The sequence below is a fragment of the Hyaena hyaena genome, unplaced genomic scaffold (assembly GCF_003009895.1).
Source record: "Hyaena hyaena isolate Hyena2069 unplaced genomic scaffold, ASM300989v1 scaffold_1231, whole genome shotgun sequence".
Lineage (NCBI taxonomy): Eukaryota > Metazoa > Chordata > Mammalia > Carnivora > Hyaenidae > Hyaena > Hyaena hyaena.
In genome coordinates, this window is record NW_024081858.1 from 433,399 (window position 1) to 447,953 (window position 14,555).

Here is a 14,555-nt window from a genome sequence, read left to right on the forward strand (position 1 = left end):
AATTCAGTGCTATCTTATTTATCTGGTTCTGATCTAGCCAGACCTTCAGGTGGATGGATTTAGTGTACAAGTAAACCTATTTTCTTAAAAATGAGGCCAATACATAAGAAGAAAATTTTATTAGGGAAAAGTACCTATAATCTTAGCTGAATTATCTAAAAAAATTACATCCACTTTTCATGAAATGAAAACCACAGGACTTCATAAATTCTTCCTTTGTGGAGGACAACTTGGTGTGTCTGAAAGCATGATCCATCTGTACAATATATAAAAACAACTCAGAACAGGCCATGCAAGCCAGCCAAGGTGAGTAGAGATCCCTGTGCAAACCCAAATCCCACGCAGACAATTCCAAGACTATTTATTGCACCTTGGTGTTACAGGGAATGAAGATGACTAATTGTGCATAATCATTTTTCAAATGGCTTCCACATCGAAAATATCCATTAAAAGTCAGCACTATATGATTTTTCTGGCTCCCAATCCATCCAAGCCTTTAGTTTATGTTGATTTATTTTTCATGTAACTTACTGAGTCTTGCAATGCATCAAGCACTTTGCTAGGCATGCTCACATACATTACATAATCCAGTCTCTAGCATGAGTTTCCTTCTCCCATTTTATAAATGAATAAACTGAGGGCAATACACATTCAGCAACTTGTCCAACATCCTACAACTAATTACTGACTAGACTGGGTTTATAGCCCCATTAAGTCTGACTTCAAAGCTTAGTGTATTTCCACTACATCAAGCTGTCTCCAAGGAGTTTCTTTTCAAGATACCTTTACTTTTATATATTATCAGGCTGAACTCAGGAGATGGATGGACTAATGATCATGATCCCTGTATGACCAGTTAATGAAACACTGTTGAGTCAATGAAGACACTACTGAGATACGTTACAGAATGACAAAATTCACTCTATTTCATCACATTAAAAAATATTCTACAAATATGCATCTTTGCATAATTTTACACATGAAATCCTCCTTTTCATCTAGGTACTACAAGATACCTATCTTTACCAGAAAACTCCATGTTCAATCTTCAGCACTTGGGAGTAAGTGTTTTCGCTTTTTGAGGTACACCATTTCTTTGATAATTCCTCATCTTCTGATGAGAAGGTCCCCAGGGAACAATGTCCCATGTTAACAACCTGGTAAATATCCTTCTATAGTTTTTTCCCATGTTTATGTAATTATATGAAATGCACACATGCATGAATATATGTATACACCATTATATATAATGCCTAAAAATACAGGAAGGCATGTCCTTCCTTTACAAATATTGGATCATACTATGCCTATCTTTTCTCTATCTTGATTTTTTTACTCAATAATCCCTAGGGCAAACCCCTCCAACTTAACTAGCTTGATCTCTGATTCATTATTTTTGCTGGTTTCATGATATTTACCGGTGCAGTAACAACCATCTATGTAAGTGCATTTTTATATGCTGGTGTTTTTATTTCTAAGAAAGCGATTCCAGGAATTGAACTGCTAAGATACAGTCTGTGTAGTAGTAGATGTTGTCAAATTGTTTTCCAAGAAGGCTGTAACCTTTACATAACCAGCTACAATGTATGAAAGTACCCTTTTCTCTGCATTCCTAACAGCCATAGTTAAGATTTGCCAGGTGGATGGGAAAAAAGTGATATCTCACTATTACCTTAATTTGCATGTTCCTTGCTATGAATGTATTTGGACATCTTTTCATAAGATTTTGGCCACATGGATTTAGTCTTTGCTCATCTTCTATGAAATTGCTCTTTGTCTTGTTCTATAAGGGTTTTTGTACATTCTAGAGACCAACCCTTTATTTAATAAAGCTATGTGTTTTTGTTTTCTTTTGTTATTTACAAAAAACTCATCACTTTTCCACTATTTTTGAGGAGTCTGGAAAAATTTCAAAATTTAATTTAGCCAAGTAAGTCTGTTTTTCCTTTTTAAAGTTTCTGTGTTAAAAAGTTTTCTCTTGGTTAAAAAGTTTTCTCTGTTCCTACGTTGTAAGTATTATTATCTTGATAGTATTTATGATTACTGTTGCCTTATTTTTTACATTTTGATCTTAAATTTCTTTTAGAATGTTAACAAATTGTGTATAATAGGAAACAAGTTTTACTTTCTAGATGGATAGTAAGTTGCTGGCATTGTTTATTAAATAAATCATTCTTTCCTAAGAAACTGAAGTTTTAACCCATATTGTGCACGAAAACTAAATTCTTAACCACACTAGCATCTATTTATGGAATCTTGTAATTTAGGATTCCACAATATCTCAAAAGCACAATTGGTACTGATTTTCTTTCAGACTTTGTCATTATCAAACATAAAATAAGGGTAACATGGAATGAGGAAGAACTATGAAAATACAAAAGAGGGCGGTAACCCCTGTCCCATGGGGACTTATCAGTTATTAGAGGCTAACAGGATGACACTGTACGCATACTCAGCGTCAGTCAACAATACCAGGTGGTGTGATGACAAGACCAGAAGCAGTTGGTAATATCTGGTCTCCTATCAGAAGGAATGAACACAGAGCAGGGTGTAATGAGCAGAGTAAACTTTGGAGCAAGGGGGAATGACAATGGCCTTGAAATGAAATTAGATGATTAATACCAGAATTTAGGAGCTCTGGGTATTTTAGCATCCAAAGAGATTTCTCTCATCTGGTGGATATAGGAAAAAATTTAGAAAAATGTTTTTTATAGTAAGATCATAGCTAATAAGTGATATCAATGACCAACAAATGTATAAATTTAAAATAATATTCAACAACGATGACTTAATTATTTGCATTTTGATCCTAAATGCAGTTGTTCATACTTTTTTGAATTATGATAATATTGCCTTAAAAAATCTATTTAATTAACTAATTTTAAAAAATCAACCTAAGCCGAGTAGAGGCATTTATCTGAATGGTTAGATACAACTCGTTTTCACTCGTTCATTTTAAAATTCTGTAACACATGGGAATAGGAGAGACTCAAGTTTGGTTTTTGTTTTTGTTTCTTTTTACTTGTGATGTGCAAGGACAGCTGCCAATTGGCAGCAGAGGTAGTCCATCATCAGGCCATTAATAGATCTCACCAGAACAAGGTTTCATTACTGTGGATATTGGATAAGGTGCTGCCAGAAGGCCTTCAATACCCTAAGGAAAAAGAAGTGCTAAGTCTCCACATTAGGTACAGAATTCTTTGGACAAAAATTTGAGGGTTTATACTGAATCTGAGGAGCCCTGATCAAGATAGTTCCCTAGGGTGACAAACCCATAATTGCACTTATCAGCTTTGGGCTGCCTTGATTAATGCAACCTTCTGTGATTTATCACCTAGACTATTTTAAAACAGGTGCTCTCTTCATTGTAATAGACTGGAGATTTTCAGGAATGACAACACAGGCTTGTTTCATTTTCTTGTTTGGTGAAATTTCCTGAGAACACATTATAAGCAAACATACCCAGTCATGGGATTAGATGAAGTCAGACTGGAATGCTTTCTCCCTATCCTTCTTCATGGGTCAAAAGAAAGTGTCTGCTCTTTTCTCATGTTTCTCTTCTACCACCACACACCTATCCTGACATTCAAAGCATCCTGCTTTGGATTCCAGATTTTTCTGTCCTTGGGGAATTTCTCAGATCCAGGAAAATTGCCTAGTGAGTCAGAATCAAAATTTGTCATGCTAAAGCCTTGACAGGAAAATCACATATGCGCACACACACACACACACACACACACACACACACACACACTGGTCATCCTTTATGAAAAATTATACGCTACAAAAAAATATATTATGCATCTAAGCTAAATATTACACACGGTATATACCATGCACCCCAATTGTACTTTTTTAGCCTCACATCTAGTCTGGACACAGCTGAAATGCCAAATTCTGATTCACTACTTTATAGTTTTGTCAAACATATTTCAATAGGTCAGCAGACCTATTGGGTGACAGACGTCCTACGATGTTGTAAACCTGGTTCCACTGCTTACTGGCCAGATGACCTTGGGAAAATTGCTTAAGCTCTCTGTGCCTAAAGTATCTCATCTGTGAAATGGAGTTAATAACCATTTACGTCACAAGATTATTCTGAGGATTAAATTATAAAAAGATATGTAGAGAGCTTTTGCTGTTTTATTTATTTTTTAACTAGACACTAGATAATCTATGGAGGGACTACAAATTGTCTTAAATCTCAAGCACCTTATATTTGCTACCTCTGGGGGCACCTGGCTGGCTCGGGTGGTAGAGCATGAGACTCTTGATCTTGGGGTTATAAGTTCACAGCCCCATGTTCGGTGTAAAGATTACTTAAAAATGCAATCTTTAAAATAAAAAGAGCAGCTAACTTTGGTCCTTATCTATTCATTAAAGCAGTCAGATGGAGAATACTTATCTATACTACGGTAATGACTAATCCATAAATTAAGAAGTTAAAAAAAACCCTCAAGTTTTAAAGAACTACTCTGTTTAAACTAGGCTGTCCTTAGTATGTTCATTTCTCATTAAGGGAGAACTAAGGTTAGGATTAGGCTTGCCCTACACCACTCAAGGAACTTTGCATTTTAACCTGTTTCCTTGTACAAAGAGAGAGGAGAGGGATGGGGATGGGGGGAAGGAGAGGGAGAGAGACTCAAAAAACCTGAAACAAATCTAATCCTCCTAGAAAGCCATGTGAGCTAAGCCAAGACAAAATTATTTTCTGGTTGTAAAGGAAGAATGTAAACATTTAATGATTCAAGTTGCCCCAGTTCCAGGGCTTGAATATAATCTACCATTTAATTCTGTACTCAGTTGTTCCCAAACCTGCAGCATATTAGAATCTTTCCAAAAACTTCTTAAAAATACAGCTTCTTGAACCCCACCCAAACCTACAGCATCAGTATCTCCAATGATGTGGTGCTGAAATATAAATATTAATTATTGTTAATATATTATTAATTATATAATTATTAATTTATATATTATATATATTTAGTCTTTATTTTTGAGGGAGAGAGAGAACAGGAAATGGAGTGTAAACAGGGGAGGGACAGAGACAGAGGGAGACCCAGAATCTGAAGCAGGCTCCAGGCTCTGAGCTGTCAGTACAGCCTGGGCTTTAACTCACAAAATGAGAGATCATGACCTGAGCCGAAATCAGATGCTCAACTGACCGAGTCACCCAGGCCCCTGTGAAATATATATTTCAAAGAAGTTTTTGTAGTAGCTCTTACATAGAACTGTATTTAGGAATTGAAAATAAATGAAGTTATTTTTTAATACACTTTAAAAGCTTGAAGTAATTTTAGATTGACAGAAAAGTTGCAAAACACAATGCAGAGTTCCCACACACTCGTCAATGTTCCTCTAATGTTAACATCTTACACAATAGCCATGGTACATTTCTCTAAACCAAGAAATTAATATTGGTAAAGTACCGTTAACTCATCTTCAGACTAGTAAGCTTTCACCACTCTTCCCATTAATGTCCTTTAAAGAAAAATCTAGATTCCCACGTAAGCTACCATAGTGCTTTACTCATCATGTCTCCTCAGTCTTCTCAGATCTGTGGCAGTTTCTCAGTCTTTCCTTATTTTTCATGACAGAATTTTGAAAAGTGCTGATCAGCTATTCTGTTAACTGTTCTTAATACAGATTTCTGTGATGTCTTTCTTCTATCGACTGGGTTTATGGGCTTTGGAGAAGAAGATCACAAAAGTGAAGTGCCTTTTTCATCATATCATGAGAGAGGCACATGATATCAACATAACTTACCCTTGGTGAGGTTTAATCTTGACCACCTTGATCACATGGTAATGGCAATGTCTGCCACATCGCTCCACAGCAAATTTAGTATTCTTTTTATTTCTATGCTCTCTTCTTTAGAAATGAGTCAAGAGGTGTGTGTGTGTGTGTGTGTGTGTGTGTGTGTGTGTGTGAGAGAGAGAGAGAGAGAGGATGGATTAAGCTCTACCTTGTGACTGGAGGGGTATCAGTAAAGATTTTTGAGCAAAGCATTATTTTAAGAAAACTGAAATGCTGGGGTGCCTGGGTAGCTCAGTTGGCTGAGCGTCTGACTTGGGCTCAGGTCATGATCTCACGGTTCGTGTGTTTGGGCCCCATATCAGGCTTTGCACTGACAGCATGGAGCCTGCTTTGGATTCTCTGTGTCCCTCTCTCTCTCTGCCCCTCTCTTGCTCACATCTCTCTCTCTTAAAAATAAATACATAGACATAAAAGAAAAAGAAAATTGAAATGCTAACATACACTGAAGAAGGAAGAGACTATTGGCTGATGACCAGTTAGAAAATAAAAAGCCTAAAGAGATGGAGACCTAAACAAAAGCAGAGTCACTGGCGAAACATGCAACTAATAAAATATTACTGAAGAGAAAGAAGCCTGATTGGAAAGGGGGGTGGGGAGGGAGAGGGAGAAAGGTAACCTGAGATATATGTTTTAAATTTTTTAATGTTTATTTATGTTTAAGGGAAAGAGAAAGATAGCACGAGTGCGAAAGGGACAGAGAGAGAAGGAGACAGAATTTGAAGCAGGCTCCAGGTTCTGAGTTGTCAGCAAAGAGCCTGATGCTGGGCTTGAATTCATGGAACCGTGATATCATGACCTGAGGTGAAAACAGAGGCTTAACCAACTGAGTGAGCAAGCTGCCTCCCTATATTGAGGTTTTTATCCTGAGTAACTAGGAGAAGGGAAATTAGGGAAAACAAAAGGTAGACACTTTAGGTTTGGGACATACAGACTTTGAGGTTCCTGTGGGCATCAAGTAGACATGTTGAATAAGCAGTTAGAAATGAAATCACAAAACAATTTACTTCTTCAGGAAATTTGCTGCCTTTATGGCCCAATCTATGACATGAAGTTGCTCTTTCTTACTCTCCAATCATACTTCTAAGAAAACTGTTCACTGCTAGAGGGGAGGCTCAGGTGGTATATTCGTAGCATTGGTAGAGGTGAGGGAAAAAGCCTCAAAGAATAGATTTCGATCATTCCTTCTATCCTATAAATGAGGCTTGGCATTTGCTCAGTAATCACCACCTCCCTATAAAAATAATGAATCTATTTTCATTGTGAAAATTTGGGGCCTGTAATTAATGAGTACAATTACCTTATGGATTGAGCATTCAGTGTTTTTCATTACCTATTCCATGAGATAATCTGAAGATATTTGAGATCTAGCATTTCTCAGCTTGGGGAACGGTGATAGACAAGGAAACTCTCATTAGCATTTCCATTTTGCATTTCAAATGGAAGGGGTGTGTGTTAAAAACTGAGCCTGCTCAAGCTTTAAAGCATTCCTTAATTATATGTTTGGTAATGCCTGAAAGGCAGAGGAGTCCCTGGGGAAAAAAAAAAAAAAAAAAGAGTGTTGAGTAAATATCTATGCCTTTTGAGGGTGGATGGGAATTAGGAATCTTAAATTCTCTAGGTGGAAGAAGGCTACAGAGGTGATTTTTTTCATTTCTATCCCTTTGGCTTGGTGAGGATGGAAGAGGCGAGTGCAAGAAACAGGTGGAAAGCTATGAAAAGGGTCCCAGAGTGATAGGGATTTATCCTCTTTAAATGTCTATCTCACTAGAAGACCCACAGCCTTCATGGCAACTGTTCCAGTATCTACTGATGATCTCCAGAATTTATTTTTCTCCTGTCATCTATGCGACTCAGCGTTTATCATCCACTCCTTTTGTGTTATTAATGGTAAACTGCCTGTAATGGCCAGTTTAATTTCTATAGATACAGCACAAAATATGAGCAGAAGTTATCACCTATGCAGACTTTGAGAAATGTTTTCTTATTTCCATTCTTTTTTGTGTTACACAAACCATTGTTGCTCCTTTCTCTCTTTTCCTCATTCATTATCTCATTTCTCATTTACAGTGTTAATTTCTGTTTGTGTTAGTAGCAAGATAATATCCATTTCAGAACTGTTAGCAATACTTTTTTTTTTTTAATTTAGGAATCAAAGTAGATGTCTGGTTGTTTTTTTTTTTTACCTAGAAATGTTAAGTATTAGAGTTCTACTGTCTATGACAAAACTTTCCATGTAAATTGCCTCGATTGAAAACCAGTGAGAAAGCCTGTCTTTATCCTGTTATATCCTACATGCATCTCTCATCCACCGGCCTCCCATATTCTCTTGCTTGCACTGACACTTTGCTCTGCTGACCAAGCCCTCCATGCTCACTGGCCAACATAGGGGAATTTCACATTTTGTGGTGTTCTCGTGCTTTTTATTTTCATTTTCACTTGTTAATATATTTTATTACACCTCTTTGACCCTTTCTTAGCAGATTATTAAACCATAACTCTGCCCTTACTCAAGTACAGAATGCAACCTGCTCTCCTCTTTTAATAATTTCAATAGTGATTCAGAAGGAAAAAGAACGATTGAAAAAGAGATTGTCTGAAGGATTGTTCTTTCATTCTCAGTCTGTGATTATTAATCCTTTTGTAGTCATGGACCCCTCTGAGAATCTGAACACTAGGAAGATTTCTTCCGAATAATGCATGCAATTGCATACACATACACATCTAGGTATGTGGATTCCCTGACACACTGTGAGACACTTCTCTTCCAGATGAGCTTAATTACAACTTGGATTAGGACAGTTAGCAACCTGGTTCCCGAACAGACTCATCTGTGTGATTCTAGAACTGATCTTAATGAGCCACCTCCTAATGTGAAGGCCATAGGCTCAATGAGAACATCTTAAGAATGACACCCAAAAAACTCATGACTCTAGTAAAAGAAGAAATATAGTTAAGAAGTGTGTCCACAGACTCACACCTCCTTCAGCTTCAGAAATTCTTTTTTGTCTTTCTACCAGGACACCCATGCCGGGCACAGTCCCACTTGCTAATGCTGCTGCCTGCCCTTGTGTTCCTTCAGAGCTCTGCTGGGTTGAAACCCCCATCTCCTTGAGGCTTCACCTCAGCTACCACTTTCTCAGAGAGGCCACCCCAGTTTTAAAATTGTACAACCCCCAGTTACTCTTCCTTGTTTTACTTTCCCCTAAAACACTTTTCAAGTCTAGGGTACTCTATAGTTTATTTGATTTGTTCATTGTCTGTCTGCTCCCATTGAATGGGAGCACATTCTGTTTTGTTCACTGATCTATCCACAACTCTAAGAATAGGCGCTTGGTGCTCTGATACTTGCTGAATGAGTAAATGAACAAGAAATGAATGTATCCTTCTTTGCATTACCTACCAGAAAGCTCAGGATAAAACCTCCAGTTGATTGATAAAACACATACAGAATTTTGTGGCATGCATTTCCTATATTTGCTTTATTTCTGACTTTATCTTACTCTTTCTCCCATTTTTATGCCCTTCCATGACCATGACCTCTTCTCTAATTCCTACAATGGGAGGTAATTTTCACTTTCTTCTGAAAATAAAATGAATTAATAATCACTGAAATCATAAAATAACTGATTGAGGAAAATGAAGGGAACTAGCACATATTAATTCCCATAATACACTAGCATGTTTATAAATTATCTTAATGCTTGCACCAATTCCATGAGATTTTTACTGTTATTCTCCATTGAGAAAACATAAGCTAGAAGTTGAGTAACTTGCCCTAACTCACACTGCTAGAAAGTGGAAAAGATAGGAGTTTGAGTTTCAAAATCCTTCTTGTTTATCACACCTAGGTTGGCACTTTGGCCTTAGTAGCATTTGTCTGTAATAAGGGGAGAAAAACAAATGGGCCTATTACTTCTAAACATAGAAATGTTAATCAGTGTTGATATTAATTTTGCATTTTATCAAATTGAATTGAATTTCAGCATATTTTATCACTTGAAGGAATCACTCTATAAGCCAATTGTTACTTCCTTGTAAACATTTTTCTCTACACTGTTTTCCATCCATTAGGAAGTAGCCTATCACTAAAGAATGAAAAAATGTAATGGAAAAGACTATTTCATCATTTGGAGCTACAGATCCTCTGGGCAGCCTGAGTGGCATCTTACATCTACCTGTGCATCTAAAATTGTCTGGCGTTGCCTAGGTGGCTCACTTGGTTAAGCGTCTGACTTCGGCTCAGGTCATGATCTCAGGGTTCAGGGGTTTGAGCGCCAGGTTGGGCTCTGTGCTGACAGCTCAAAGCCTAGAGTCTGCTGCTTTGAATTCTGTGTTTCCCTCTCTCACTCACGCTCTCTCTCTCAAAAATAAATAAACATTAAAAAAGTTTTAATATAAAAAAATAAAATAATAAAATTGTAAGCTGAGTAACATGTCTCACATAAACATAAAATAACATGTCTTATGTTATTTTTCAAATGTATGAAAATATTAACCCAGTTATAAATACAAATTCAGTTAAACATTTTACTAAATTCAGATTAACTTTTAAACTTTGAGTATTTTCCTTGTTCAATGGATACTTAGAGTATACTAATAATACAGGCCCAACCAAAAATTTTATTTTATTTTATTTTATTATTTTATTTTATTTTAGAAAGCCATTTTAGCGCTGATAAAGGTTGGGGATTCTTAGAATAAAAATAAATAAATAAAAAGGAATTTTGTTCCATGTGGTTTTCTGAAATACACTGAATTTACTTTTGTGCTGCATTGCATTTTATCTATCTCTGGAAACATTTTGAAGTACATGGTGGATTTAATCCCATTAATCTTTGGAAATATGATGAGTGGTTCAGTTTCTGATTTTCATAATCAGCTGTTCTAGCTAGTAGATATTACTGCCTTATAGGGACATCTGCTGGTGGATAAATAAAGGTCTGGAACAATAAAACACTGGCTTCTCCTCAGGGTTTTCCAGGGCATCACTCTCAGGCGGCAGGCAGCCTTCTTCCTAACGCATCTGCTTCGGATCCTGCATGGCTGTTAAAATTCTAAATATTCTATCATTTCACGGTCCAGTAGTTCTCGGGACACATAAAACTTGCCTTTGTTACACATGTGTCTTGTTCCCACAACAGATTCACACATGTATTTTTTTTTTTCCAGACTGACCATATATTATCCTGAAAACTTCAGGCTTTCTGGAAGCTCACGCGCCCCAGGCAGATGGCAAGAAGTCATAGCACTCGCAGCCCGCTCTCCACTCACTCTCCCCAACAAGCGGCCACCTGCTCAGTTACCTGCAGTGTTTGGGGGGGGGGGGTGTCAGCCACTCTCTTTCAGCCCTCGAGTTGCAAAAGCAAAAGTAAAATAAATCCGATAATGGTATAAACAGCTTAAAATCTAGGCCTCTGCGTTTTTCATGAGAGGGGAGAAAGCATCTTGATAATTCTTGATAATTTTACCGTTAAGCGGAAAGGCTCCTCTTCCGTTCAGCTACAAGGTTTTCCAGGAATCATTAGCTTCAGCTAATTCATTATCACCTTTCACTTTAAAAACGATTACCTGGTGAAAGTAAAGCAACTGGTAGTATTATTTCTACTAAGCTTAGCTATGGCCAGAAGGATGAAATAGTTTATTTTCTTTTGGTGTTCCATTGAAACAAGGGTCACCTTCATACTCCAACTTTGGAAAAGCAGAACTGCTTTAAATCATAGACTGTAGACTTAAAATTAAATTGCCCATAAAAGTCAATATTACCAACAGTTCAGTGTAGCGGATTATTCATGCCACTTCTTTAAACTCACCGCACATTAATGTGCTAATGTGATGGAAAATAAAGAATCATCACGTGCTTTCCCCCAGTGCTTCTTTTTCTCTATTGTTTATATATGTATATTTTTAAAGTGAGTAGAAGATTGTTTCATCAGTTAAAGCATTCCCTGCCAAAAGAAACGACATAATCATTAACTAATTACAACTAAATAATAGCATTGCGCATTTTGACAGGTTAACGCACATTCTGTTAAGAGTTGAAAGCTCAAGAAAGAGAATAATAAAGCTACTCCGCTCACAGAATCTTCAAATGCCAATATGGGAAATAAAACTCTCCGAGGGTTTCACCAACCATGTGTCTTTCTTTTTCCCTCTTGCTTCTCATTGTAGAAAAAGCATTTGGATTTGTATTAACATTCCAAACTAATTCGCTAAGCAATCAACTCATTTTTACCAATTTTATCCAATCATAAATCATAGAATCTACTGACATTCACAGCTTCAACATGCTGAAATCATCATTTTGGCTGTTCTCCTTGTTACCACTGGAGCAGCAAGACACACATGGTGACTCTCAGATGTGAAAAGAATAAGGAAAAGAAAGTCAAAAGAGGAAAACCAGCATTTTCAGATGTAATCTAGTCTGTTCAAAAAGCCAAAGAAAAATACAAAGACATGCCTGAAATGGCATGTTACCAATATTGTCTCTGAAGAACTTAAAGCTAAATGGAAAAATACTTTTGGAAGGATTGATGCAAAATTAATAGTCTACCTTATGATTTCTTACACAGTGACTCAAACATTTTTGACTATAGCAGTGTTTTATTATTCCCAATTTCCTCAAACATATTCCACCAAAATTTGGCAAAGAATAGGAAAAGAAAACAAAAACAACAGAGAACCTCTTGCTAAACCCTGTGCATTAGCAAGCATATAAAAGGGCAATTAAAGAATGTGGTTTCCAGTGCTATAGGTACTATAGATTGTTAAAACTCATACAATGTGACAGCAGAAAGAACCAGTACATGTTAAAGCAGCATGAATGTAAATATAGAATATCTAGTAGAGTTTTTTAAATCACTTATAGCTTGAGAACATTTCTCCCTTAATTCCACTATCACTAAAGTTAATAGTAGAGTTTTGAAGTTGGCCAATTTGCTTCTAGAAAAATGAAGGAAGAAAGGGTTCCTATGAAAGACTATTAACAGATTTTTCACTAAATTTTAGAAGCCAATTATAATGTAATACAAATATTAAGTCACTTAATAGATTTTCCTTTTGTCACTTGGGTATGGAACAATAAAATTTGTTCAACAAATGACAGTACATTTTTTTCTGAGTAATAAATGGATCATTACTTAGTAAACATCAAAAGGGAGCTCAAAAGGGGAAAAAATGTTAACATCAGAAGGTGGAATGAGATCCATGCATTGAAGGGTGGTATTAGTATTGCAAACCACAAAAAAATGTAAAAAAAAATTAAATTATTTACCTTTCTAGTTCAGCACAAATGTCCTACAGCTAATTATCATGAGATATTGCCTGGAAATTAACCAGTCATGTTGTGTTTCTATCTCCAGATTTACAATTAGTAATGCTATTAATGTGGTTCCTGTACTTAGCGTTACTAATTATATTGCTATGAACTAATGGTGTTAAAAATAGCAATAGCCATCAACTACCAATTAATGCTTAATGAGAGCATATAAACCCTGGCATTGTAATGAATTTCAAAATTATTGTTGCTTGTGTTCCTCTTGCAATCGTGCAAAAATCGGTGTAACCAGTAACCACTGAAGTAGGGCATTGATTGAAAACATGGTTACCACATCATTGCAGAAAAATCAAGAAATAAATGGCTCCTTGAAGGAATATATATTCCATTTTATCCTTAGAATACAACACACAGGTTTTAGGGAAGAATCTTTTCTAGTTACACAATATAAAAAACAGCTAAAACATAATTTGCAATGATGTTTTGAATCCAAGAATAAAAAAAGAAATGGTAAAGGAAAATTGGAAGAGGAGTGTTTATAGACGATTTGTTCAACAAATAATCTTTCCTAGAATTTATATAAGGCAGAGCCCAGAACTTCAGCATATACTAAACGGCAGATAGAAGACAGGAATACCCTAGATTAGCTAGATAGGCTAGGTGGTGCTGTAATAACAAACACCTGTCTGTGGCTTAACATACAAAAGTTTATTTCTTGCTTACACTTCATGCCCAGCAGTCATTCGAGGACTACTGTTTACTACAATTACTCTGGACCTCAGGGCCAAAGAGATTTCATCTCATCACCTGCTTCTATTATCTTCAGAGAGAACTTGGAAAATAATGACCTATTATTTATGCATAAGTGATGTCATTTAAGACAATATTTTGTTGGAGAAAACAAATCAATCATGTGACTCCATCTAAGTTTCAAGTAATGAGGGATGGTACTCAGAAAATAACTGAAATATTAGTGGACAACCTCATATGTGTTAGTACTTTGGCACTGTTTCAATGACCAGAGCAAGAAGACTCTGTTTATGGAGGGGGCGCCTGGGTGGCTCAGTCGGTTGAGCGCCAGACTTGGGCTCAGGTCATGATCTTGGCATTTTTGAGTTCGAGACCCACATCATGCTCTGGGCTGACAGCTCGGAGCCTGGAGCCTGCTTTGGATTCTGAGTCTCTCTCTCTCTCTCTCTCTCTCTCTCTCTGCCCCTCCCTTGCTTGAGCTCTGTCTCTCTCTCAAAAATAAATAAATATTTTTTTAAAAAAGACTCTGTTTATGGAGAACTTCACTGGAGAACTGCCTGGTAGGGGGTGTAACACCAATGCATCTCTCTGAGTCTCCAGAAATATGTTCTTTGAACTTGTCACTACAAAACTCATTTCTAAAAACAGGCTAGTGGTATTAACCTAGTAGTGCACAGTGTTGCGATATATTAAATACAAATTTGTCTTCCCAATT